Here is a 26,997-nt window from a genome sequence, read left to right on the forward strand (position 1 = left end):
AGCGATTATCACAGGATCTATTTCCCTCAGGTGTAATAGTTTTGTCCCTGTTACACTGAACACTAGGAATGATCAGCCGTCCTCCCCTGCTATTTTTGTGAGTGGGTCAGTTGGGGTAGAAAAGGCACCCTTTTATTTGGTGGTATTCTGTCATCCCAACACATTGCAAAGCAAAACAAAGAGTAACTCACTTTTTATATCTTAGCATCCAGAGGGACCTGGACAAGCTCAAGAAGTGACCCATGGGAATTTCACAAGGTTTAACAAGACCAAGAGCTGGTGCTGCACCTGATATCAATCCAGGCTGGGGGATGAACAGATGGAGCAGCCCTGGGGAGATGGATTTGGAGGTCTTGGTTGCCAGCATGCTCAACATCACCCCGGCCGTGTGTGCTGGGCTGACCCCAAACCATGGGCAGCAGGGCAGGGGGGGATTCTGCCCCTCTGCCCCGTTCAGGTGAGCCCCCACCTGCAGAGCTGCCTCCAGCCCAGGGGCCCAGCACAGGGAGGACCTGCAGCTGCTGGAGCAAGTCCAGAGAAAGCCACCAAGTTGATCAGAGGGGATAGAGCAGCTCTGCTGTGAACTAGACTGGGAGAATTGGGATTGTTCAGTCTGGAGAAGAGAAGGCTCTGAGGTGATTGTGGCCTTCCAGTTCCTGAAGGGAGCCAACACAAAAGATGAAGAGAGACTATTTACAAGGGCCTGGAGTGACAAGACAAGGGGGAATGGCTTCAAACTAAAAGAAAGTAGGTTTATATCAGATATTAGGAAGAAAATCTTTACTATAAAGGTGGTGAAGCTCAGGTTGCCCAGAGAAGCTGTGGCTGCCTCATTCCTGGAAGTGTCCAAGGCCAGGCTAGATGGGGCTTGGAGCAACCTGGGATAGTGGAAGTTGTCCTTGACCATTGCAGGGCGTGGAACAGGATGATCTTTAAGATCCCTTCCAACCCAAACCATTCCGTGATGCTATCATTCTATGACTCTATATGGCTGTGCTCCTGTTATTCATTGGCATAAAATGCTGAACCACTCCAGTGACTTCAGTGAAGAAGTCCCCTCTTTAGCCCCTACCAAAACTCAAAATACTACAGCAAAGATCCTCCTTAAGTTCACGGCAAGAAGATGAGTCCCTAAAATACATTGCATGCTACATGAGTGCTTCACCTTTGGGAGAAAAAATGTAATTTTTCACTCAAAACAAAGCAGTAAAAATAGTATCAGGGAAAGTAAAAGAGAGAAAAGTGTTTTTTGTCTTGATGTGAGCAGCTGAACAAAACTACAGAAAGGAGAGTGATTTTTAAAAGCACCTCTGAAGCCCCTTGGAAGTCCAAGGGCTCACACTCAGAGCCTTTGAGCTGTTCCTTAATTACAGCATATTTTCATCAGCGAATGATCCCTGCATTTGATGCTCACTAACTCTGGAGAGACAGTGAGCTCCTCCATCCAGCCATGGGATCATGGCTCTGGCCCTCAGCCTCAGTGCCAACCCTGTAAGCCCTGCAGAGCCAAGTTCCTCACCATGCAGCACAAGCCTGGCAGCATTTTTCTTTCCTCCTGCTATGTATTTAAGACATGAGCCACATTCTGGGTGCTGGTCTAGTCTTTCAGGGCTGCTCTTGAGGCACAAAGGACAGAGAAATTGCCCTCATTGCTCAGCTGGGAATTTCTCCAGCACAGGGAATGACTGGATGCCACAGGACCGGCTGGCATTACCTGATTTCACATCAAGAAACTAAAATGCTCAATAACATGTCAAATACAAGACTGATTTAATTTTCCTTTCTTAAAAACAGAGCAACACAGAGAACCACAATCTTCACATATTTAACACAGAGGAAGAGAGCTGCAGTCCCGGTGAGCTGTGACCAAAACATCTCTATCTCTGTTAACACCGTGTCTAGGAAACATATTTACCTAAAAGTAGTTTCCCAGCTTTTGGTGCTCTGTAGAGTCCTGTATGCTTTCCTGACATTCACAGAGCAAATTTAAGCCTATGATGTCAGGCTGGGGTTTTTTTAGATCAAAAGTCTGTTAAAAGCAAACATTGATTTCCAAGCGTCCCTGAACATGCAGAATTAGGAGACTTTTTTGTGATCCCTGGCGAAACTCAAGTAGACATGAAGCAGTGCAGGTTTTGGCCAGCCAATCTTATAAAAATGCAGAAGAAACGCAAAGCTCTTTGAATTCCAGAGAGCCTTCAGTGGTTACACCCCAATACATCTGTTATGGCTCCACAGAGCACCTGGAACCTTCACCCAACCGTGTCAATAATGCCCTCAGGTACCCAGTCTGAGCATCAGCCTGAGGCTAACATGACCCTGGTGTGTAACACAATTTACCTGCCCAAAGAACACAGCGATTCTCAGTAATCTGTCCCATTTACTTGACAACAGCTTGGATGTTTATCAACAGCTTCATGGTATTACAACTTGATATGGAAAAGACATTTCCTCACCTAACAATCTATCCAGATTTAAGTACTAGCTTCATTCCAAAGTGTCTTCCTGGTGTATTCAAGACTGTTTTGTTATTGTAGCAGCTGCCTGGGATGTGATTACAAGCCAACACACCATCCACACCTGCCTTTGGCCTCTCTCTCCTTTTCAAGCCAAGTTCCTCCTCATTGCAAGAGCCAACATCACTGCTCTCACCCAAATATCAGGAAAGCCTCTGAAAAGAACTGAGAGAGTGCTTTCCAAATATCAGTTTTTGTAAGAATTCAACTTTTCTGGTTCTGCATTTAAACCCCCACCATACTTAGGAACCACAAATCTTTATAAAATATGTTTAGTGTCAGGGAAACTCACAGAAAATACAGATTCTAGATTTATGTTTGAGACCATCCCTAGAAAAGGCATATTTAGCTTGTAAACTAGAGGTTTAGCACAACCTGAATTAGAAAACCACAGAATCATCGAATAGTTTGGGTTAGACAGAACCTTTTAAAGGCCGCCAATGTATAAGACATTTGCCTACACCTAGGAGTCAGACTTGCGCAATGGTGATACACACACACATAGAGACCTGACAACTTGCAGAGTGTCTCCAAGCTGTAGTTACCAGGTGAAATCACCTGCAGGTCTTCCTGACCTCCGCAGACACTGGATGTCAAGACAACAGCTTCAGCTAATGCTTCTCTGCAGAGGCTGGACCTAAATGACTCTCTGGAGTCTGTTCAGTTGTGCCATGCACCTTGTTCCTGTCCCAGAACAAACACTCTGCCCAGGCTCACACAGCCTGCTCCACCAGAGCCACCATGCCAGTGCAGTGTCTGCCCAGGGGTGAGCCCTGCCCACAGGGTCAGGCTCCTGGGGAGGGGGAGCAGCCAGCTGGCTGACACTGCTCCAGGGAGCAGGGGTGGGAGAAGGGAGGAAACCGCAGCCTGAATCCCTTCAGAAAAGCTGCACCTGGTGCTCCTGCAGCTGCAGCACCCAGCAGGGGCAGGAGCAGGAGCCTAGCCCCATACTCCCTGCGAGCCAGAATTAGCTCCACTTGCCTGGTACAAGCTCAGAGCTGGCATTCTGCTCCCTCCAGGAGCAATGGCAAACAGCGAGCCATGGCCAAATTACCTGAGAGCAAGGACTGTTGATTTAACACAAAGTTCCCTCCAAACAGACCACACACCCATAGCTGTTCCAGCCCTACAGGAGTCCAAGAAGCCTTCTCCCTGTGTCACTTGAAAGCTGCCACCATCCTGCTCTTAAGAAGGTATTTCAATGGGTTTAAAGTTCTTTTGATATCTAAGCCCTCTGATGGCAACATGCGGCTTGAGAGGAGAGACAGATCCTTTGAGCGAACAGCTTGCCTCTTGTTTTCCAAGGGTGCAGTGGGGTGTGCCAGGCATGCAGGGACTCTGGTCAGACATCAGGACAGCCAGTAAAAAGTTCTGATAATGAAGTGACTTCTCACTTATTCATACAATTATTAAAACTATTCATAAATCAGTGCAAATCCACTCCTCACCTGTCACAGTTTGGCCAAACCCACTGGGATACACTGAACCTGGAATATTGAACATGTTCAGTGTAACTCCTCACAATCCACCAGTTGCAGAAAGTAAGGAGCTTTTCCTTACTCTGGAAAGTAAGGAGCTTGAAGAACCACTGGGTGTCCACTACAAAGGTTAAGCCCAGCTTTTACAGTGCTGACAGTAATGGAGGGTATGGCTCTATCACCAGTGGGTACCAAACCAACCTGGGGTCCTGCATGTCCACACACTGGGGCCACTCCAGCTATCCAAGCAAAAACTGCTCCTAGAGCGCTTACTTACACTTACCTAGTTTTACTCAAGCCAGTTCTGAGGGGCTATCCTCAGAAAAGCCTGTTCTCATGAGGAAACAGGTAAGTTTCTAGATTTCCATTTCCTTCCCCATATCACCCAAGAACCCAAGGCACTGGCACAGGTTGTCCAGAAAAGCTGTGGCTGCCCCTTCCCTGAAAGTGTTCAAGGCCAGGTTGGATGGAGCTTGGAGCAACCTGGTCTTTCAAGTCTCTTCTAACCCAAACCATTCTGTGATTCTCTTTCATCAGGAAAACAAGATGCTCCAAGATGGATGTTCCCTACATTGCAGGCAGCAACATAAACACTGTGGATGCCAATCCAGTGAAACAACAATCTTTTCGAGGAGCAACGTAACAATCTTGATGTCATGTCACATGGGTGTCCATGCTCATTCCAATATGCTACAGGTCACTGATTGCTGCTTTAGTTTTCAATATATTCCTTTGAAAATAGGTAAGAAATTCACCAAGGAAAGAGTGGTGGCCTTTGCTTAGGTGTGTGTCCCACTGAATCATTTTACTCTGCAGCTTGTGCTGACTTAGAGGTCTTTTTCAACCTCTTAGATGCCTTTTTCAACCTTAGCAATTCTATGGTTCTGAGTCTGTAGCCCCAGCTCCATCTGGATTCCTCAATACCCCTGGCTTTGCCATTAAGGAGTATCTGGCAATGGACCTGTTCCCAGCCTCAGCCCTGCCAGCTCAGATACCCAAGCAGGTCTTTGGCTCTGCCCTCCATGAAAAGCAAAGAGGATGGGAGACCCAATTCTGCTTTCTGGAGAAACCATAAGTAGGTCACACAAGGAACAGAGATGCGATCTGGCTCTCACTTGTGGTTTAAGCAAAACATGTTAATTTACAAGATGAAAACAGTCCCAAAGAGGCAGGACACCATGAAGGAGACAAAGTATTAAAATTAATTAACTGTGAAACATCCTTACTGCCCCGTCTCTGATCCAGGAACGGAGGCAGTGATTGGTAGGAACAATGTGAGTGTGTGTTTCCTATGGTGCACTGTCTTCAATGCCACAGGAGCCCAGGAAGAGTTCATTCTCAGGGACCAAAAATGTGGGAAGTTACAATGCCTTACCAACAGGTCAATTCACACTAAAAAATGTAATCATAAGAGCCAATTCCTGCCCTTGCAGTCCATTTTCTTCCATGCGTGTGGGAGCTGAATTTGGATCTGCTTATGTCCTATTAATAGGAAGAAACCCACATTTACAAATGGAAAAGGAAATAAAAAGGGCCCCGCTATTGGGCCACAGTGAAAGCACACCAGACATCCTAAGGCACACAGATCTACCCCCATGTCTTCTCATACCTGGATGTTCTATCCTGTGTCAAATACCTTTTTCCTGGGTTTCAGAGAAAGCTCAATCTACAGTCCTTTTTTTCCATTGCAATATTCAAACCAACCTTTTCCTTCAATTTAGGTTCCGATTAAGTTGTATCACTTTATTTTATTCTATTGTATTGTAATTTATTGTACTGTATTTTATTGTATTTTATTATTTTATTTAGTTTTTTTAAAATTATTTGGCTTTAAATTCACTACAAGAAACTTTCCTTTCGACAATAAAACTCTACAAAATTGGCTCCTCTGATATCAATAGTGAAACTTGACAAATTTATGCCCTAACCTCTCAGAACTTCAAAATAAAATCTGAAAAAAAGAATTCACTTCTGTATCACTTCCCAATGGAGACACAGGTATGTCCCTACATGTATAAACCTACACAGTCAGACACAAAAATAATTTTCACATAACCATGGTCTTGACCGTAAATAGACTCCATGAATCCATCAGACAATTATTATTGATTTTATCTGGGAGATGGTCAGAGGCTGCTGTGTCCAGGAGGAACCTTGAAGTCAGAGATCACACGTGTGCATGACAGACATTAAACCATTGGCTGTGACCCATCCAGGGACAGGGCTATTCACACTCACCTCAGCAGGGACAGGGCTACACTCACAGGATGGAGAATCACAGAATATCCTGAGCTGGAAGGAACCCACAAGGATCATCCAGTCCAACCCCTAGCCCTGCACAGACACCCCAACAATCCCACCCTGTGCATCCCTGGCAGCATTGTTCAAATGCTCCTAGAGCTCTGGCAGCCTCAGGCTGTGCCCATTCCTGGGGAGCCTGGGCAGTGCCCAGCACCCTCTGGGGGAAGAACCTTTCTCTGATCTCCAACCTGACCCTCCCCTAGCACAGCTCCAGCCATTCCCTCAAGTCACCAGAGACTTGGAGCCTCCTGTAAGGAGATTTTTGTGAGGGTTACAGGGGTCTTTGCAAGTCTGCACTACCCTAAGAGCTCTTAGGCTTGTATGTAACTCTCACTGCTATCACTTGAATTCCATCAGTGAAACATTGTTCAGGATAACCAAGGTTTTTAAAGAGCCACTGGAACCATCCACCTCCTCCCTGTGTTGAAATCAAAACCTATGAAAACAATCTGACAGTGTTCCTTAAAATCAAGCCATTCTGATATCAGCTGGCGATGAAATGACAGCAGCAGAGATGTGCCTCCATCACACTTTTCCAGATCCACTGAGACAACTCTGCTGTCTTCCTTCCATCCTTATTTTTGAGCCTAGATGAACCACTACGGTTATTTCTGGGGCTGATCAGAGGAAGTCTGGTCTTGAACCAGAAACCGAGACAAAAAAAAGCCAAGGTCCACTAGCAAGAAAAGACCCTTGGACAGGGGGCGCCTCAAAGGAAGCTGTGCTCCAACCAGAGAGACACCCACGGCCAACAGCAGCATGGCACTGTCCTTTCCAAACCACACCTGCTGCAGGACCCTCAGCCAGCTATGCAAATGTATGGCTGGTGACTCTGTGCTTTGCCTTGCTATAATTAATAAGGTTGCATTTCCTTCATAGAGATTTTGATTTGTTTCCTTTGGGAGACTCATGGGTTATAATGCCATTAATTCCTATTTGCCAACCTTGTCCTTATAAATGAGGATCTTCATTAAATGAATGTTAAGTGATGAGCACTATAATTAGGACAGATTTAAAAAGCAGTGTGCCTAAATCAGAGACTGCCTAAGATGTTGTCTTTTTTATTAAGATATAATTTGAAGGAGAATTACTGCTTAGTTTAGAACGAATTATATTTTCCAACAACCTCTTCTCACAGAGGGAATGTACAGAGCAAGGAAATACTCCTTGCTTCAGAAGCGAAGCCCAGCTCTCCTGATTCCTACTGCTGGCAGACGACTCTCTCATGAAACACAGATGGGTGAAAAGTGCCAGATGAGACTCTTTTCCCCCTAATTATTTTATGTCAACTAAAACTTCTGTTCAATGTTGTTATCATACAATTTAAAATAACTGAAGACTTAGAGAACGACCCCAACAATCAGCCAGATAATTCCAGCTGACTGCAATGCCTGTCATCTCAATGACGTCAGAGGCAACACCTTGAAGAGGTGAACACCTTCATCACTGACTGGGGAGAATGTCTTGTGCCATTTTTTGCACAGCAACATATTCCCATCTATATCCAAACCTCATCACCTTCCTGTGACACCGGGGTGTCAGAGCCAGATCCTGCTCTCAGCCACACCACACTCCCACATTGGTTTGGGTTGGAAGAGGCCTTCAAGTCCATCTCTCTCCTACCCCCTGTCATGGGCAGGGACATTTTCCACTATCCCAGGGTGCTTCAAGCCCCATCCAACCTGGCTTTGGACACTTCCAGGTATCCAGGGGCAGCCACAGCTTCTCTGGGCAGCCTGTGCCAGGGCCTCTCCACCTCACAGGGAAGAATTCCCTCCCAATATCCCATCTAACCCTGCCCTCTAGCAGTGGAAAGCCATTCCCCATTGTCCCCTCCCTCCATCCCTTGTGCCAGGTTCCTCTCCAGGCCTCTCGGAGCCCCTTTAGGCACTGGAAGGAGCTCTAAGGTTCTCCCAGAGCCTTCTCCAGGCTGAATAGCTCCAGTTCTCCCAGCCTGCTCCTTGGAGCATCTCCATGGCCTCTGGACCTGCTCTAGCAGAAATCAAAGGACTCAAATACAGATGGGTTAGAATTTAGATCTTACTGTTTCACGATTTCACTCCCAAATCCATGCCCTAGTTATAAGGTTTGTTCTTGAGTTTCTTTGCTTGACTGTTGCCCTCTTGCCCCATCCCCTGGCAGTGCCAGCCCAGGTCAAACACTCCATCCTCTGCCACATGCAGGACCTGAGCTGGGCACAGGCCACCTGTGGACATGACCCACTATTGTGCCAAGGCACTGCTGTTGAAAACTGGGCTCAGTCCTGTGTGATTACAGCTGCCCTGATGTTTGTTCTCCTTCTTGTCACTGGGTTTCCCAAAAGCAGATGAGAAATGAGCCAAGACAGAGGGAACCAGAGAGACACTGGTAAAAAGCAGGAATAAAACAAAACTCAAGGAAAAAAATTGCCAAGCCCAAATTAAACCCAAAAGATCAACAAGTTCATTAAAAAAAATAGAACAAAATAACCCTCCTCTCAAAATTATTCTTAGCTTTATTTTATTCCTTGTGTAACTTCACTGAAAGAAGTGGCACTGGTCCACAAAAGAATGCGGCCACATTCAAAAACTTGTTCCGGGCTGGGTAGCCATACTTCAACTGCAGGGAGCAAGAAGGGCTCATTCCAACCGGGGAGCAGGAGAAGGTGACAAAGCAGACAGTATCATTACGCAGGCCTTCCACAGCACCCCAGTGCATCCCAGCCCTGCCCCAAAGGATGCTGCGAGGGTGACAGTGCTCCTGCCCTAAAGGCTGAGCCAACAGTCTGCAGGTGTGAAAAGTGAACTAGTCTGCACATGTCTTGTCTCTGTTGCTTTCTTCCTCTCTCACACTCCTTTCACCAGTCACCTTCTGTTCTCTATGTATGGTTTCTGTTTCATCTTCAACTGACGTGCAGGTGCCAGCCAACAACCGTAGAGCTGGCAGCAGCCAGGACACCCGCTCAGCATGACACCACCGACACATCTACGCTCTTCTGCTACAAAACTTGAAACAGATACATCCGAACAGACACTTTTTGCACTCTACAGAAGAATTCAGAAACAAAGCCAGTGAGCGGAAAGCACACGTCCTGGCACCCCTTGCACAGACATAGCCAGGTGCTGTGCAGGGCCTTTCCCCACAGCTTATCTCCCCACCCTGGTGGCACTGAGCCCTGTAACCAACACAGCATCCCCTCCGCCCACTGGCCCTCTTGGCCCAGTAGAATCACACAATCATTTACATTGGAAAATACTCTGAAGGACATGGAGTACAACTGTTCCCCTGCACTGCCAAGGCCACCACTAACCTATGCCCCCAAGTGCCACACCCACGTGGCTTTTAAATCCCTGCAGGGACTGGGACTCCACCCCTGCATGGGCAGCCCATGCCAGGGACAGACAACCATTTCAGTGAAGAATTTTTCCCTAATATCCAACCTAAACCTCTCCTGGTACAGCTTGAGGTTGTTTCCCTTTGTCCTGTCACTTGTTTCCTGGGAGCAGAGCCCGACCCCACCCGGCTGCCCTCTCCTGTACAGAGCCAGAAGTTCCCCCTGAGCCTCCTTTTCTCCAGGCTGAGCAACCCCAGCTCTCTCAGCTGCTCCTTTTCAGACCTGTGCCCCAGCCTCTTCTAGTAATCAGGGGTCAGATGCAACAACCTCAGTAACAGCAACATGACAGGAACCAGTAAGGAAAAAACTACCTTATAAGGTAACGTATAAGTAAGCAAAAAAAAAGGAAAAAGAACACTATGGAAGAGAAAAATGGTCTCACTCAGGAAAATATATTTTTGAGAGTAAGTTGGCTTGAGGCAGAGCATTTTGCCCTGGAATCTGAAGAGCATTTCTGCTGTGGATAGAACTGGGCCTCACTGAGGGCAGTTCAATTAATTTAAGGGCAGCCATTTTCAATGAGAGTCATAAAATCACAGCATGGTTTGGTTGGAAGGAACCTTAGAGATAATATTCCAGCCCCAACCCCTTTCTGCTCCATCCTAATATAAGTGGCAACTCTGCACCCTGATGGAGTCCATGGCAGCTGTTGCCAGTTTACTCCACGGACTAGCCTGACACTCACCTTATGCGCCCTATGTCCTCAGACCTGTCATCCTCACAGGATGCTCCTAATGAGAGCCTCTGTCAGCAGAATAACTTTTCACACTAAGCTCCCCGATGGCTAAGATCTGAAAACAAGTGGGGTGCACACTGAGGTTTTCCCACTGAGGTCACTGAGAGCTTTACAGAGTAAAGGGCACTTGCAAGCAGCGTCCTGGCCCTGGGGCTCTGCCTGGATATAAACATTGTATCAGGTTGTGGACATACACCAGAAAGTAGACTCAGGCACGAAACTGCCCTTTACCTTTCCTCCCTCCGGCTCACAGCTCATCCAAGTCTGCATAGGCAACTCTCCAGATCTATACAAATCCCTCTTCTATCTCCACACACACTGCAAAACTTCTCTACAGAAGTAGTGCTGGGTTGATCAAATAAATCCTTGTTTATCTGCCGCACATAACTGAGGGATTGAGTGATGAAGTGCATTCTCTCACATGCCCTGAGAGGCAAACACAACAGCAAACAAAAGATCCCAAGAACACACTGATTTTCATGACCATTTTGGAAACCACAGGCTATATTCTGCCCAGTGCAGAGGGAAGTAGTGAAGGGAATTGTATTAGGGAAAATAATCCTTGAATCATTGTATGATCAACAAAATCCTGTGATATTAGTGTCTCAGCACTTCTTTCTCACACAATGTGTCACCTCAGCTGTTGACCACTTCTCCATGAAGAACTCCAGGAGGCAGCCCGTGGGAAAGCCACAGTCAGAACAGCCTTGTACAAACCCAGCATAAATTCTCCTCTACAGAGAAGCACTGCAATGCAGCCTTCATGTGTTTTCACTCATAAGGCACCTTCTGCACAAGCACAGGTCAAACTACTTTACAAAAATATCTACTATTAGCACGTGCCTTTTGTTCCTCACCAAAAACAAACTGGTGACATTGTATAAAAGAAATATCATTCATCTTGGGAAAAAAGGAAATCAATCAAACAGAAATAAAGTTTCTAGATCACAGCAACCTGCAGCTACTCCACAACCCTAGTCTTTGCCAACATCACACTGTTATGTGGCCTGCCTAGAACCAGTGCATGCCAGCAACAAATCTGTTATCCAAAGCTGGAATTCAGAACCCCCAAAATCAGCCATGGCTCACTGCTCATTTACTCAATGACCCTACAGAATAAGGTCACAATTTCAAGGTTCAGTATAACACATTGCACATCTACAATGGATGAGAAAGGTGGGTGCTACCAGCTCTCTAGCCAGGATGTATCCAGACCCTACAGGCCAACATAGCCAACTCCCATGGAAGACCGGTCTGAGTGAGCCTGGCAGCCACCAGCCCAGTGTGACAGCAGGCAGCACTGCCAATGAGACTTGATTTCAGCACTGCAAATGAGACTTGATTTAAGCTCAGCTTTCTTTGCTGTTCCAAGGATTTGAAAATGAAAAGCATCTCTACCAGGAATGGCACCCCTCAAGTGGCCAAGCAGGTAAGCCACCTTCCCACGAGAGCCCCACAGCATAAGGAACTCCAAAAGCTGGGCTAAACCCAAGGCCAAAGGAGCAGGAGCCAGGATCATCTGCGCCAGGTCATTTCCCCTGAAATGCAATGTTGCAACACAAACCCATGTTTATCAAGCACTGCTTGGTAAAACATATTCCTTATGTCTTGCCCTCTGCAATTCTAGGAATTACCTTTAAAAATAAGCACATACATATCAGGAAATCAGCCATTATGTAAAAGCCTTACAAACTGACTGCAGCCTTGCCCTGACCCTGTCATTCAATTTTTCTTTCCAACAGGAACATTACTGCAAATACTACTGCTGTAATATCAGCTGTGCAAGACCCACAACTTACCAAACTGCCTGGAACACTGGCCTGTTACAAACTCATACCTGCAACCAATGGATCCCTCGGGAATTTTTAATTTTGTGACTTGTCCTCCAAAAGCCACAATAGTTAGAGCAGCACCACTCCTTCGCACTGTGACCGCACAGGTCCCCTGCTCAGCAGGGCTAGGGGATGTGGCTGGGGATGCCTGTGTCCCTGCTCATGGAGTTGGCACCCACCCCCATGTCAGGCTCACATGCTGTCAGGGCAGGCAGGCATCAGATCTGCTGGGACATGGCAGTCAGGGTGACTGCAAGGTGGAAGATCTCCATTTATACTCAGCAATGTGTCTCAAAGAAACTTGCCAGCTTGGGTGAAAGGCAGGAAAATATCCAGCTGATCGGCTCTGCCTAGTGATTGAGACCAATGGGAATATAAAGGCAAACTGCAGTCAGATGAAAACAAAATTAGAAAAACATACATTAAAACACTGGCCAGTAGCAACACTGCACCCCAACACAGTGCTATTTATTGATAAAACAATGTGCCTGATGCAAAACAAGTATGTTGGAGTTAGTAACTGGATTGTTGCCATGTACAAAAGCTATTTGATATTCCTGTCTTTCCAGCAGGAAGAAAGGGAATTGTGCTTAAAGTACTCAGTCCAAGAGACCTGTGCTTAAAATGCTCAGTCTGCTCCCTTGTACTGCCAGCCTGCTGATACAACTGGTAGAGGGCAGGTAATTTTGCACCCTGAAGACTGAGAGAATTTAAGGGAAAGTTTAGACAAGTAAATCCAGTTGTTTGTAGTAAAACACCCCCACATTCTCTCTTCTCTAAACACTTGTTTCCTCTAAAAGACATGAGCATCCCACCTTCAGCTACTGTCCACTGATCTGGCTGCACTGCAGTCAGCTGTACCATTCCTGATCCATTAAACATAGGTCTGCGTATTTCCCCTTCTCAGCTGCCTCATTTCCCATCCCTGATCCCTGCTGTGTACACATGGACCCTTCCAGCACCTTCCCTGACTGCAGACAGATGAGCAGAATGGCAGTGTCTGGCCTCAGCAGGGAGAAGCTCCTGGCAGCATCTTGGCAGCTGCCACAACCCAGACCCCAGATGCCCATGGACAGCACCCTCACCAAACTTCCATCCCCAAATCCTAAATATGCCCAACTGTTTCTGGAGTGCAAGCTGTGGGTGTGCAAGAGGAGGATGGAGGAAGAAAAAGGTCTCCAGGGGTCTAAAAGTGTCTGTAGGTACTTCCTCCCAGGGCACAGATAAAAGTGTCCAAGGAATCATGCTCCACGAAGAACTGCTGTGCTGGTTTGTGATTTCAATCCCCCCAGTTTCAGCAGCATAAAGCTGATCAGGCTGATCTTTCTTACTCCTGTTTTCTTTTGAGGGATAATTTCCAGTTTCTGTGGATAGATCCAAAGTGAACCTCCATGCCCCATGCCGTTTGAATCAAGAATTGGAGAAGAATCAGGGCTTTCTTCACTGCTAAATGATTTCAGGTACTTGTCCTGTGCAGAGATAGCAAAATGGGTTTGGATTTCAAGCTGGATAGTCACATCTGCACTTACACATACTTTGATAAATGTAGGTTTGCAAATAATCAAGCTCTGAAGAGAGGAAATGTGTTTCAGTCATCTGTTTTTCAGCTTACTGAAATCAAATGATGCCTTTGCCTTCCTGTACCTCAGTCTGAGGGCCCATTTATACCCAGCTATGGGATTTTACTGCTGGAGTTACACTGTACATGATCCTTTGCATTAAACATTTACATGGGAGGTCCCCCAAGTCCAAGTTTTAGTGTTTCAGTTACTGAGGTTGCATAAATACTTTAAACTAAACCAGCTGATGGCTGTCATAGCTGCTTTGCCCACTAAGAAACCGTTCCAAAGGCTCAGGGAGCACTTCTCCCTCCCCGAGACCACTCATTTTCAAAAGCATTTGTATCCAAATATGATCCCAGAGAAGGGACCATGTCCCTTTGCCACCCCCATGGCTGAGCCAGCTGCTCGGGGCAGGAATCCAACGCCACTATGCACCATGACAGGCAGAGAAAAACACCGGTTTGGGCGGCAGAGTTTGCCATATTCCTTCTCACCCCTCTTGACCACATCAAGGATCTGCTCATCCTGCATGTCACATCCACAGCCATACATATGGCAGGAGCAGGCTGGAGATGGGCAATATATGTGTGTGACTAAATGACAGATAAAGCAAATAAACTAAACAGCAGCAAAGCCCCAGACAACACCATTAACTTCGTACAGCAATAACTTCTTGTACCTGTGTGTACCTAAACATCCACATCTGTATTTATACACATTAATACAAATCTGAGTACTGCATGTGTTTGATTTGCTTTAATTGCGACATCCATTTATATAACTTATTTTTATATCTGAGGTAACTTATCACTGTAATTTGCATGAGCATGCTCAGATCTCACTAAAAATACTGATCAATGGTTGGTTCTCATTTTCAGTCACAGTACCATTTTCATGTATTCTTTATAAATACATATAAATATACAAACACAAGGAAATCCTGATAGTACCCTGACATTACCTTTTCATCCTCTATTTTGCATGGCAAACACTCTGAACCAACTGTAACACTCACAGGGGAAGTTCCAAAATGAGCTGACAGCATAAAGAGGAAGTAAGAAGGCACAGGAATGATTTTCATAGTCATATTTACAAAAAACTTACTATATTAAACCAAACAACCATACAGTTAAAGAATGATAAATTATTAACAGAACCTCCAAACCATTCTTCACTGTTCCTGTTGTTGAGCTGCATAACCTGCTCTTGTATCTTTATTTCATTTCAGCACTTCAAAGACATGTTCAAAAGATTAACATCAAATTTCAAATGACCTAATTACAGCTTTATCACATTTTATTCCTATTTCAAGATGCAAATTGGCTTCATACATCTCCATGTACATCCATGCTATGCTCTGCATGTTCTTCCCATGCCGTTCTCCAGCTGGCTCACCTCCACAATAACTGTCCAGGTGACAATACAGGGTCCCCCTGCCTATGGAGCGCTCAGCAGTGTCCCATTCTTGGACATCTGGTGCTATGGTGGAGATGGTCCATCCAGAATGACAGATAACATCCTTGATAGAGGGAACCAATAAAAACCTGCATGTTTGGAAAGAAAACCATGGTAGCAATAGGCATAAACCACATGGGTGTCCTCAGATCAGGCATTCAGACTAAGCACTGGGCTGGTATGAAACGAAGTGGTGTCCTTTGTGTCCATGGACTTGTAAGGATTTGCTCCACCTAATAATTCCACCCTGACTGGACACACTTTACCAGCTAATTGGTACCACTGGTCTCCCTCACACCCTTCAAAGGGATGAGTTTCCCTTTTACAAGCTGATGCAACAAATGGATGATGATGATGATGGATCAGCCAGCATGGCTTTAACCAAGGGCCCTTTTTCTCCCTCTTGCCTCCACAGAACCTCTGTTTACTGAAGCAGGTCCCAATGCTCTGCTGCTGTGGACTGCATGGTTGGGGTTTATTGCTGCTCACCAGCAATTCTAGAGCACAAACCTACACCCAGATCAACAGCTGCCATAGTAGGTTGTTCCTTACAGCTTTCACAACAGCATCTTATCCAAAGCCTTGCAATACCTTCCAGCCCATCCAGTGACACAGCAGTACAAACTCTTGGAGAGGTCATAAGCCATTCCTAGAAAATGAATTCACTCTAAATTAGCATTATATTTTATAAAACCATTCTTTTACAGCCCCTTCTGGGATGATGCTAGAGCCTGGCTCAGTGAACACACAGCATCACTCTCATGACATGGAGGTAAAGTGAGTCTTACTCCTGTGAGAAACACAGCATGACTGTGGACAGAGCCGCAGCACTGGAAATGTCCATTTCCCAAGCAGCAAAGAGAGGTTCATGCCCATTCTAATCTAGGGAGACATGGTGGGATTTACAGAACTGTTCAGGGTACAATGATCTGGCCAAGAGCCAGAAGGAATGCCAGAAGGCATTCCAGAAGGAATCACTGGCCTCGTAGCTGCTGACACAGCTAGCAGAGCAATTCCAAACACTTCTAAGAGTCACACATGTTGTGTACGGCTGAAGTCCGAACAACATCCCAGCACAGCAGAGCAGCATCCCATAAGTACATCTGCCTAAACTGAAATGTGAACTAAAGCAAATAACAGCAGGAAGCAGATAAGGGTCTTCAAGGTTCTGGACACCTGACACTCAAACCTCCTCTTAACACCCAGAAAGAAGAGCTTGTAAGCTCAGTATCAGAATTGGATGTAACTGGACATTTTAAATGGAACCAAGCTCCAAGTTTCTTCTCTGGGAAACATGTGGCATCCTGCCTTGAATGGAAAGCATGGCCCCAGGCAGCACCAGCCCTGCCCGGCAGCCAAGACCAAAGTTCCCAGTGCCAGAAGCCAAGAGCACTTCCCTGCTTACACCTTTAGCATTTCCCTGTTTAGAAATGCAACAACAAATCCCATACACTTTAATCCAGTTGAAGAGGACAAACAAAAGAGAATCTCAGTGAACCTCAAAGTACTCTTGAAAAAGGATTTCCTATACCTGAATCCCCAGAAGGACAGTTTACTCCTATAGTCCTGTTCTGGCAAACTAGGTTCTGGCAAACATTCAATATGAGGCTTTGCTTCTCCCTCCTTATCAAAGCTTTTATGTGGGTTTCTGTCATTTACAAGCACAACACATTTAAAAGTTTAAAAACTAAATTTGATACCAAATGTCAGCAGTAACAAAGTAACTTGACTAAAACTGATTTCCTTAAATTTCAGATGATGTCATTACTGGTGAATAATAATGCAGACATGAATTTGTTGCCAACAGGAAACACTGAAGTATGGAATGGAATAGAATGGAGTGGAATGGAATGGAATGGAATGGAATGGAACGGAATAGAATAGAATAGAATAGAATAGAACAGAATCTTCCAAGTTGGAAGGGACCAACAAGGATCACCCACTCCAGCTCCTGGCCTTGCACAGACACCCCAACAATCCCACCCTGTGCATCCCTGAGAGCATTGTCCAAACGCCCCTGGAGCTCTGGCAGCCCTGGGGCTGTGCCCATTCCTTGGGAAGCCTCGGCAGTGCCCCAGCACACTCTGGGGAAGAACCTTTTCCTGATATGTCACAGTCTCACGCAATTTTGAGTCTATTTTTGAATTCCTCCTAATGTGTTAGAAATGCCTAATTTCACTTTTTTGCAACTAGTTTGGGCCAAACTGACAGGGAAATCCCAAAAAATTTCATAATAACCCATGATTTCAAATTGCAAGGGAGCAGTAACAGATTGACATAAAATACCCAGAGACATCCAGTGCCATTAGTAGCGAGTAAGCAGTGGAGATTGCACATTGTTACAGTGTGGTGTCACGCTGACATAAAGTGCTCTTTGCTTCAGCTGATTCAGACATTTGCACATCAACCCACCCTGGCAGGAGGTTGGAACAAGAAGAGGTTTAAGGTCCCTTCCAACCCAAATGATTCTGGGATTCTCTTGGAAGTCACAAATTTCCTCTTTTCCTCCAGATACTTTTCTTGCCTTTTTACGAGTATGACATAAAGTGTTAATATCGTTTCCCTGTTTGTGACTTACTGACACAAAACCAGAGCCTCACCTGACTGAATCCTTCCAGCCCATGCAGATTGTGCTCCATAAGGTACTCTATCCTTAGTTAAAAAATGATTATGACATTTTCTGTGACATTTTTATCCCCTTGAAGCCCTGCGGCATGAGCAGGACCTGGAATGCCAGTGGGCCTGTGGCACTGAGCCTCCCCATCAGCATGGTTTGCAGGTAAAGTGATCAGTTCTGCTCTGAGAGGGAATTCAGAGCTCCAAGAATGCAAAGAAACACAACATTCAGAAAGAACAATGAAAAGGCAACAGCAGCTGGCAGGTTCAGACTGTGACTGTAGGCAGCCAGACAGGCTCTGCTCCCACTCACTGCAAGATTCTGGGTAAGTGCTCTTCAGAAACACCTCCTTGACACACGTTTTCCTTCCTCAAACCATTCGCCAACTCTCACACCACAAAAAAGCAGAAAAACTTATTCTGAAGAGCATTTGTAGCAAGTACTTTGTATCTGAAAAACTTCCTTGCACCAAAGCATAAAACAGCAGTTCTGCTTGTTCTAAATACAAAGCCCCAAGCAACCAAAAACCCCAACTAAACAACAAAACCTGCCCACCCTACCTGCAGAAAGTCTCCTGGGAAAAAGCTTAGGTTTGTGAACTTAAAAACGTCAAGGCTTGGCCCATCATTGAACACTACAGGCAACAGCAGTTCTGATTGCAACCAACACATTGAATAGATAATTTCCTACTGCCCCTTGCTTTGGAAGCATCAGGGAACAGCCCCAGCTCCAGCTCATTCCAGCCCTTTGGGTATTTTTCAAATAGGATTGTAATTGAATTTCAGCAACTATTTCAGTTCAGCATTTTTTAAATGGAAAAATTTAGCAGTTTGGTAAAAAGGGACATAAACTGTATATGGGACTTAAGTAGCTGGTGAGCTGGCGAGCAGCCTGGTAGGTACCTGACAGCTGGGTTACACATGGAGAGTAACAGCTTTATCCCTCTCTGTGGACTGTGTGCTCTGCCACGCTGCCCTCTGCCATCTGTAAGGGCTGGTGCTCACCTGTGAGCAGGGGCTGTCCCGTGCAGTGCCCATAGTGGGTCCTGACCAGAGCATCCCATCCCCTTGACCACCCCAGGGCACCTCCAGTGCAGCACACAGCCCAGTGCTTGGGCCCTCCTTTACTGTGGGCAGCCAACACCAGTAAAGGGCAGCTCCAGACTGTCACTGGGAGCAGAGCACTCTGCCTAGTAATACACTCAGTGCAGGACTGCACTTCACACCATCTCTCTGGTGGTATCACTCACCTGCTCCCCTCTTCATACAGTCTGCAAACATCGGAATTGAATCTGAAACATGAACACCCACGTTTCAGTAACACCCACAGCACCCAACAAGGGCAGTGGGCTGCGTCCAGCCTGGAAAGCAAAGAAATATAACCATATTCCCTGTGAACTAGTCAGGGGAGCAGTGAATGTGCAGGAGGAGCACACAGCTGATCACATCCAAGCCTTGGAGTTACCCGAGATGTAAAATCAGGTAACTTTTGCTGACAAAAAATGAAACCTAGAATGGAATCCCACAAAACTCCAGAAGTGCAAGCACGTGGCATAAACTGCATTTCCGGAAACCACAACATGTACACAGATCTATTGATTCCAATAGCAAATATAATGAAAGCTAAGTATCATGACACACACTCACAAAACCCACCCTGTATTGTCACTCCTCTGCCCTGCCAGGCTCTCAAGGTGCACAGTGCATTCGAGACACACATTCAGCCTTAAGGAAAGCATTTTTTAAAGATTCCAAGCAGCAGAGGCTGAGTCCATGCACTGAGAGGGGGGTCTCTCAGTTCTATGGAACAGAAACTGCCCAGGCTGTTGCTGCACACCTGCCTGTTGGGACCTGGCACAAGGGGAGCCAAGACAACACCTGTGACAGCAAAGCCCAATTCAGAGGCTGAGATTCTGGGATTCTACTGAGGCAGCTCCAGTAGACTGCCAGCCATCAGGATGGGAAACTCAGCAAGCACAGACCATGACTCTGCTACCAGCCATTCTAGTCCTCTTCTGACTCAGCCTTCCAGAACATCTCCATTCCCCTTCCTCTTCCAGAGATAAACTGTTAATTTTCTTCATTATGTTGCACATTATATCTAAATATTAATGTATTCAAGTTAATGTGCACATACAAGAGAGAGTTAAGTCAAACTCAACCAAAGAGAAGTTAATGGATTTGCCAAAAGCTTGGGAGGAATGGAGGGGCAAAGCCAGCAATAGAACCTTGTCATACCATCTCCCTGTCCTCTGCATGAACCTCTGTGTTTAACTGGTATGTCTGAAAATACAGAATCCCAGAATGCTTTCGATTGGCAGGAATCTTAAAGCACATCTTGCTCCACCCCCTGCCATGAGCAGGGACACCTTCCACTATCCCACTGTGTTCCAAGCCCAATCCAACCTGGGCTTGGACACTTCCAGGGATCGAGGGGCAGCCACAGCTCTCTGGGCACCCTGTGCCAGGGCCTGCCCACGCTCACAGGGAAAAATTTCTTCCCCATATCCCATCCACCCCTGCCCTCTTGCAGTTTAAAGCCATAGCCCCTTGTCCTGTCACTCCAGGCCCTTGTCAAAATCTCTCGCCAAATTTCTTGGAGCCTCTTCAGTATAATTAAATACAAATATCATGTATTTAACACAGAGTTCTGACTTTAATAATTTACACAGCAGCTTTAAATCCAGAGAGTCTTTTGTCTCCATAGTTCTACAAACCATGCAGGGATCATGGCATCATGCTGATGTCTCCAATCTGAGCACCATCCATGCTGCAGCCGCAGACAGAAATGCTGAAGGACCAAGGAAAGCTGAAAGAAACATGTAATAGTCCCTTGAAATAAATTTTTAGACTATTACATTGTATTATTACAAAGTTCAGCCTGGTGGAATCACAACACACTGAGGTGGCCACACACCAACCTCCTGCTGAGGGATCACTGCCCCACAGTGCAGTTCCTTCCAGCACACCATCGGGAACACTTCCACACTCACCCCAGGGCAGCTGCATATTATATACTGAACCCTCATTCCCAGTTTTACCAATGCAGCCCCTCACCCCAGCACTGCTCACCCTCCATTGCTTCACCCGCACAATCCCAGCTCCAGGTGCTGTGGAAGGAAATGGAGTGTTTCGATGGATGCAGCAATGTCCTTAGAAATCAAGGATTGCTGGAAGACATGGGAGTAAAACTGCAGGGGACTATGAGCAATATCACAGGGTGAAACGCAGCTGTGGGTGAAAAACTGTTACTATTTCTGATACTGCTGGTAAATCACAGAGTGCAGGAGACAGTCAGTGCCAAGGCATGGTATGTCAGGACACTTTGCTCAGAATGGATGGAGAGGGCTCTCAAGGAGTTGGTTACATTATTTTCCTTTATTCTTTGGACACAGAGTTGCACAGGACTGCTACAAACTCAGCAAGCGCTCCAGAGACATCCCAGCACAGCACCCCTGGGCTCTACAGGGCTCCACAGGGCCATTCTCCCACAGCGCTGTTAATCCCTGATGGCTTTTCCAGTTTTATCATCAAGTTTTACCATCTTTTCAACATCACACTAGACTGACCAGAGAACCAGAATAACTCTCCCCAAACACCTCCTGTAAAAGGCAGACAGCTGAGGTTGGCTTTGGTGTGGTGATTCCTACTCAGCCCCAGTGACGAATACCAGGCACTCCTGCAGGACTGACGATGAATTCCTACAGCCAACAGCTCCTAGGAACAACAGCTTTGCTACACCACAGATTGTGACTAAATCCAACACATGCCCACACCATCAAGTGATTTCACTTCTCTTGAATACTCACACTTTGACTTATCAGTGGTAGTTCAGCAGACTGGAGAAGTTTTTTCTTGCTCCAACTCAGAACACGACTGAGGCCTTCTGCTGTTATTCATGAGCCAATTCCAAAGGTAGAAAACCAATTCCAAAACCAGACTCCTTAAAAAGCAACTAGTAAAGCCATATCTGGCTCCTTTACAAGTTTTAATGAAGATAACCAACATTCGTCTGATAACTTACTGCAAATATAAACAAAGCAAAAGGGAAATTTGAATGTGGAGCTGAAGAGATGTGAAAAATATTCACTGGAACATGGTCAAAAGTTGAAAGGTCTCTGTACGGAACTAGAAAATTAAGAGTATGTTTTGGACTGTAGAAGAAATGGTCAACTATTTCAGCCAAACCCAGACGAACAATTTTATCATCTCGCAATTAGAGATTACTTGAGCACAAGAACATCAAAACATTGATACAAACACCTCTGAAAAAGAGGCTCTTCACTAATGCAGTAATACAGCTCTTGGAAACTGAAAATAAACAAACTTGGATTGGAAATACACATTATTTTTTCCAATAACAAACCAATAAACCAGTAGGACAAGTAATTCGTGGATTTTTTTTACTTTCCCTCAAGACCAGCTGTGCTTTCATTTGGCCAATGCATTTGCCTTGGTGCAAAGGAGTTGGTGGATAAGAGTTACGAATACTGTCAAGAACCACTTTGGCATTAAAAACTGAATTAATAGGGCCTTCTCAGAACACACCCTAGTGTTTTAAGACCTCCTCAGCCATCTCAACAGGAGCAAACCCACCCCTTTAGAACAAGTCCCATGTTCACCTGTAAGGAAATGGCATCCTCATCTTTTCCATCCCTCTTGTTCTACCCACATGTTCTACCCACCTTCGTTCCTTTCAGTGGCAAAGTTTCACTAAGAGGCAAAACCAGAACAGGAATTAGTCAAGTCTTTGGAATGATTAATCCCTTATCAGCAACTAACCATAGAGTAGCAGCTGGAGTGTTTCATACACAGGGAGCAGGGATGAGAGAGCAGAGACTGACGAGAGGCAGCACCTGGACTCCTCTCACTCCTGAATGCCCAGTGGGTGAGCAGCCTCAGGCACTTCGGCTCTCTGGGGGTCTTGTGGCTTCTCATGGCACTTCTGTGACTTGGATTTCTGAAGTGACCCTGGAAAAAAAGACTTAGCAGCCCTAAAAGTTTACCATTCTTTGCTCAATGACTCTTCATCCAGGTATCCAGTAGGACTCCTCACCTTGACAGGTTTCTTTAACTCCCCAAGAAATACTTCTGGGATCTGAAGGAGCTCATATGCTGCTCATATGCTGTCCCCATAGCCTGTAAGGAGCTAAGGGTTCCAGTGCTCCTGCTCCTGGCCAATAAACTGCATGTTTTAGCTGAATAAATTAAGAGTACACTAGACCCACTCCAGCTTTACATTCCTTAACAACTGCTGCAATTGTATTTAAAGATATTTAGTGATCACGAATGGAGAGGAAATCCCAAATGGATAGTATGGTGATCCAGGAGACACTCCCTGTTAAGACACAGGCCAAGCAGCAACACCACTCCATGGCCTTTCGCTTCCCCCACCTGCCTTGCTGAGAGCACCCAGAGGCTTTGCTGAGAGCTCAATAAAGGGATCACATAACAGTTACAGCCTGGTTATGGGGACTGTGCTCCTGAACAATGATCCTTGGCTGTTCTGTGTGCTGCCGACACAAGGGACATAGCACATATGGCACAGGAACAGCATTCCAGCCAATTTTCACATTTCCATTCTCTTCCATTGAGATGTTAACAGCAAAAATGGAGGTTTAACAAAAAATCACAGCTACTGATTTTTAGCAGATATATTTCACTTTTTTTTTCACTTGTTACATCCTTCCAGCCTCCTAGATGAGGCGAAATGCTGCTTCTGAGAGTAAATGTACCATATATTTTGCTAAAAGAGGAAAGAACAATGAAATCCATGAGCAATTCTATAAAAACAATAAGGCAGCTTTTATGTAGCTCCAGATTACTCAGTTAACAATTGCAAACAGGAAATTTAAAAATATCTTTGTTTCTGCAATTCTGGTTTATTTTTTCCTGTCAAAATATACTATTGCTTAACTTTCTGCTTGTCTCGACTACTTGCTAAAACTAATGGATGAAACACTAAAAATTGCTGATAACCCAGTAGAAGCCTACACTGGTTAGCTGGGAAACTAAACACATTACACACCCAGTGAAATTCAGTGTTGTTGCTCCTGCTCTAAGTACAGGATTAAGCCCTGGCCTCACCTGGAGAAGCGGCACCCATCAGTTCTTAGGGTTGTGCCTGGGAGGAAAAGAGGATGGAAACTCCTCCATGGCTTGCTGGCTAGGAACCCTGCACATGCTGTCAGCCTCTTCCAACAGCTCTTCCAAAGGCCCAGGAGAGTGCAACAAGGAGGGATTTGCACTCTCCAAGACTGGGAGAAAATAATCATCCCTGGCACCCTGGGTGCCCCAGGCTGGGGTCCCAGTGCTGGAGAGCATGAAGCAACAGAACAAAGCAGGAGATCATTGAATCATTTGGGTTGGAAAAGACCTTTAAAATCATAAAGTCCAGCCATTCCCCCAGAACTGCCAAGTGCACCACTAACCAATGTCCCCAGTCTAAGCCTCTCTTAAATCCATCCATGGATGGTGACTACACCACTGCCCCAGACAGTGTGTGCCAGGGATGACAACCCTTCTGGTGAAGAAATTTTCCCCAATATCCAATCTAAACCTCCCCTGGCACAAGTTGAAGCCATTTGCCTCCAGATGTTGCAGCCTGATCACATCATGCTACCAGAGACCATGGCCCCCAGGACACCCCTGTCCCTCACAGAGTGCCCTTCTGAGGGGGTGGAGCTGCTTGGTTGTCACATGGAGTGGGGGACAAACACCCCAGGAAAAAGCCAATATGAGAGACCTGGTGAGATTTGCCAAACACCTTGTTATTGCCATTATATTGTATACAGGAGGTATTTGGATGCAACAAACAGCCAGGTAATATCCAAAAATAACCATGCATAAAGTCCTAAAATAGACTGGGCACAGTCTCATTTGTTTTTCAGATAAAACTCTGGAAAGGAATTACTATTCATATCAGTCAGCTAGTGTAAGACTTGCTAACGTATACCCACGTTACAGTGTTATCAGCCACTGATAAGGTGTATAATATGGTCAGTATGAAAAACCCATGTGATTCCAAAGCATTACCTCACCTGTATCACAAACAAGCCTCCAGCACTGCACCAGAGCACCTTTATAAGATACCTTTAACATCATAAACCATTTAATAAAATATTTTGAGAACAGTAAACCTACAGGCTGCCATACAAGAGACAGCTGTCCCCATACAGGGGGTGGCTATCCGGGCAAGGAAAACACATTCAGTTTTTGGTATACGTATTCTACACTACTACTACAAAATTTGTATTGGTCAGAAAGGAGAAAATATATTAAGGTAATATTAAAGACGGTGGGCTCAGAGTTTTAGAAAGCCTTATAGTGACTGTATAACACTTTTTCTTTTCACCAGTATCTTCCCATATGTAGTTACACTGCTTTGATAATTTTTATCAAGATATCTTTATCCGTGTCCTTCATTATGGAGCTATTCAGCACTAAGGAAAACATTCCCCTTTATCTGCAGAATTCATTTCTTTGTTGTGACATTGCTGGTAAGGCTGCCATCCCACTAGTGCTGAACTCAACAGGTACCCAGATGCCCACAGGACTGCTCACAAGACAGTGCAGCTAAAGGGTTGGGCTGCTGGAGAGCACTCCCTAATCCATCATATTTTTCTTTTTTATTAAATTAAACATGAATTGTGATTATTATTACTAATATTTTATCCTTTCAGAGGTAAAATCTGGGTAAAACCCTCTAGAACGAGAAGAATCTTTATATACAAGAATCTTCTGTGATGTACACTGGTCCTCAGGTACCAGCAGGCCAGACAATATTCATGAAGGCCAGCCCTTTCCACACTACTGTCCACTCTTGGTATTACTAAGGCTTGGATTTTCTAAAGCATCCTTTCATTAGGGGAATACTGCCATGATTTCTGAGCTGACACACCAAAATCTCAATGTCCAGGCCAGCTAAGCCCTCATGGTACCTAAATTCCTCTCTGCATAAACTGGAGTCATCAGTTCTTCTCAGAACTAGACTGTGTGTCTCAGTTAAATACTTTCTCAAACTGAAACCTCTGGGTCTTCTAACAATCAATATTAAATCTAAGAAACTCAGGCACTGCGAGCCTAGAGATGTCTAATGCTGGTGCTCAGTCCTACAGCAAAGGCCAGATTGAAGGAGAAGCATCTATTCTTCACAGACAGCTGCTCTGTAGGCCAAGGTGTTGCAGAGGTACCCACTGAAACCCATCCACTACCTGGGCAGTGATCCAGAAGAGGAGAGAAGACTCAGAAATGGGAAGCTTATAGACTCCTCGCATGACAGCGCCTCTTCTATTCTTCAGCAATGGAGTGCTGTGCCAAGTACTGCTCCTGGGAATGACAGCATTACAATACCACCAGGGAAAAGTTGAGGGTGAACACCAGTTTCCAGGCAAACTTGGTTTTTTAAGTAAGAACACAACCCTCTTAATTTACACCAAACACAGATTTTTGACCTCTGAGTGTATTTTCTCTGCAAGATAAAACCACAGATAAATTCAAGGCCAGGTTGAACAGGGCTTGGAGCAACCTGGGATAGTGGAAGGTATCCCTGTCCATGGCAGGGGGTGAAATGAAATGAGCTCTAAGATCCATTCCAGCTCCAACCATTCTGTGATTCTATGACCCTATGGTTCTATGATAAAGCTTCGTATTTGGAAATCTATACAAATTTAGGCTCTACATCTTTTAACAAATACTTGCAAAGTATTTCTGCAGCTGCAATTGATATTGCAATGACCGAGACACTCTCTGAGGTCAGCTGAAAGCTTTAATGGCATGCTAAAAACTCTGACTTGTTTTTCATGCTGAACAAGTCAGGCTCTTCCTCAGAGAGCAAATGGATGGGAAATGGTAAGACAAGAAGTTTATTCAGCCATGCCAAAGGACTAAGAACACAGCACTGAGAACATAGTAACACACAAAACCAACTCACTGTTCCACTCAGCCAGACTTTAGGTGCTCTGGAAGGTGGTATGAGTCATTACTGTGGGATGACACAGTTGTAGTACAGAATCCCAGAATGGTTTGGGGTGGAAGGGACCTTAAAGAGTATATGGTTCCAATGCTCTGCCAGCATGGGACCAGATGGGACACTTTCCACTAGACTAGGCTTCTCCAAGCCCCACCCT

General features: G+C 45.4%; 1 protein-coding gene across 2 annotated transcripts in view; it reads right to left on the reverse strand.

Moving 5' to 3' along the window:
• Nucleotides 1-26,997, reverse strand: part of PHF2 (PHD finger protein 2) — an 81,028-nt gene that overhangs the window by 48,098 nt on the left and 5,933 nt on the right. The window lies entirely within an intron of this gene.

The sequence above is a fragment of the Lichenostomus cassidix genome, chromosome 12 (genome assembly GCF_008360975.1).
Source record: "Lichenostomus cassidix isolate B80296 chromosome 12, HeHo_3.0, whole genome shotgun sequence".
In the NCBI taxonomy this organism is placed as follows: domain Eukaryota; kingdom Metazoa; phylum Chordata; class Aves; order Passeriformes; family Meliphagidae; genus Lichenostomus; species Lichenostomus cassidix.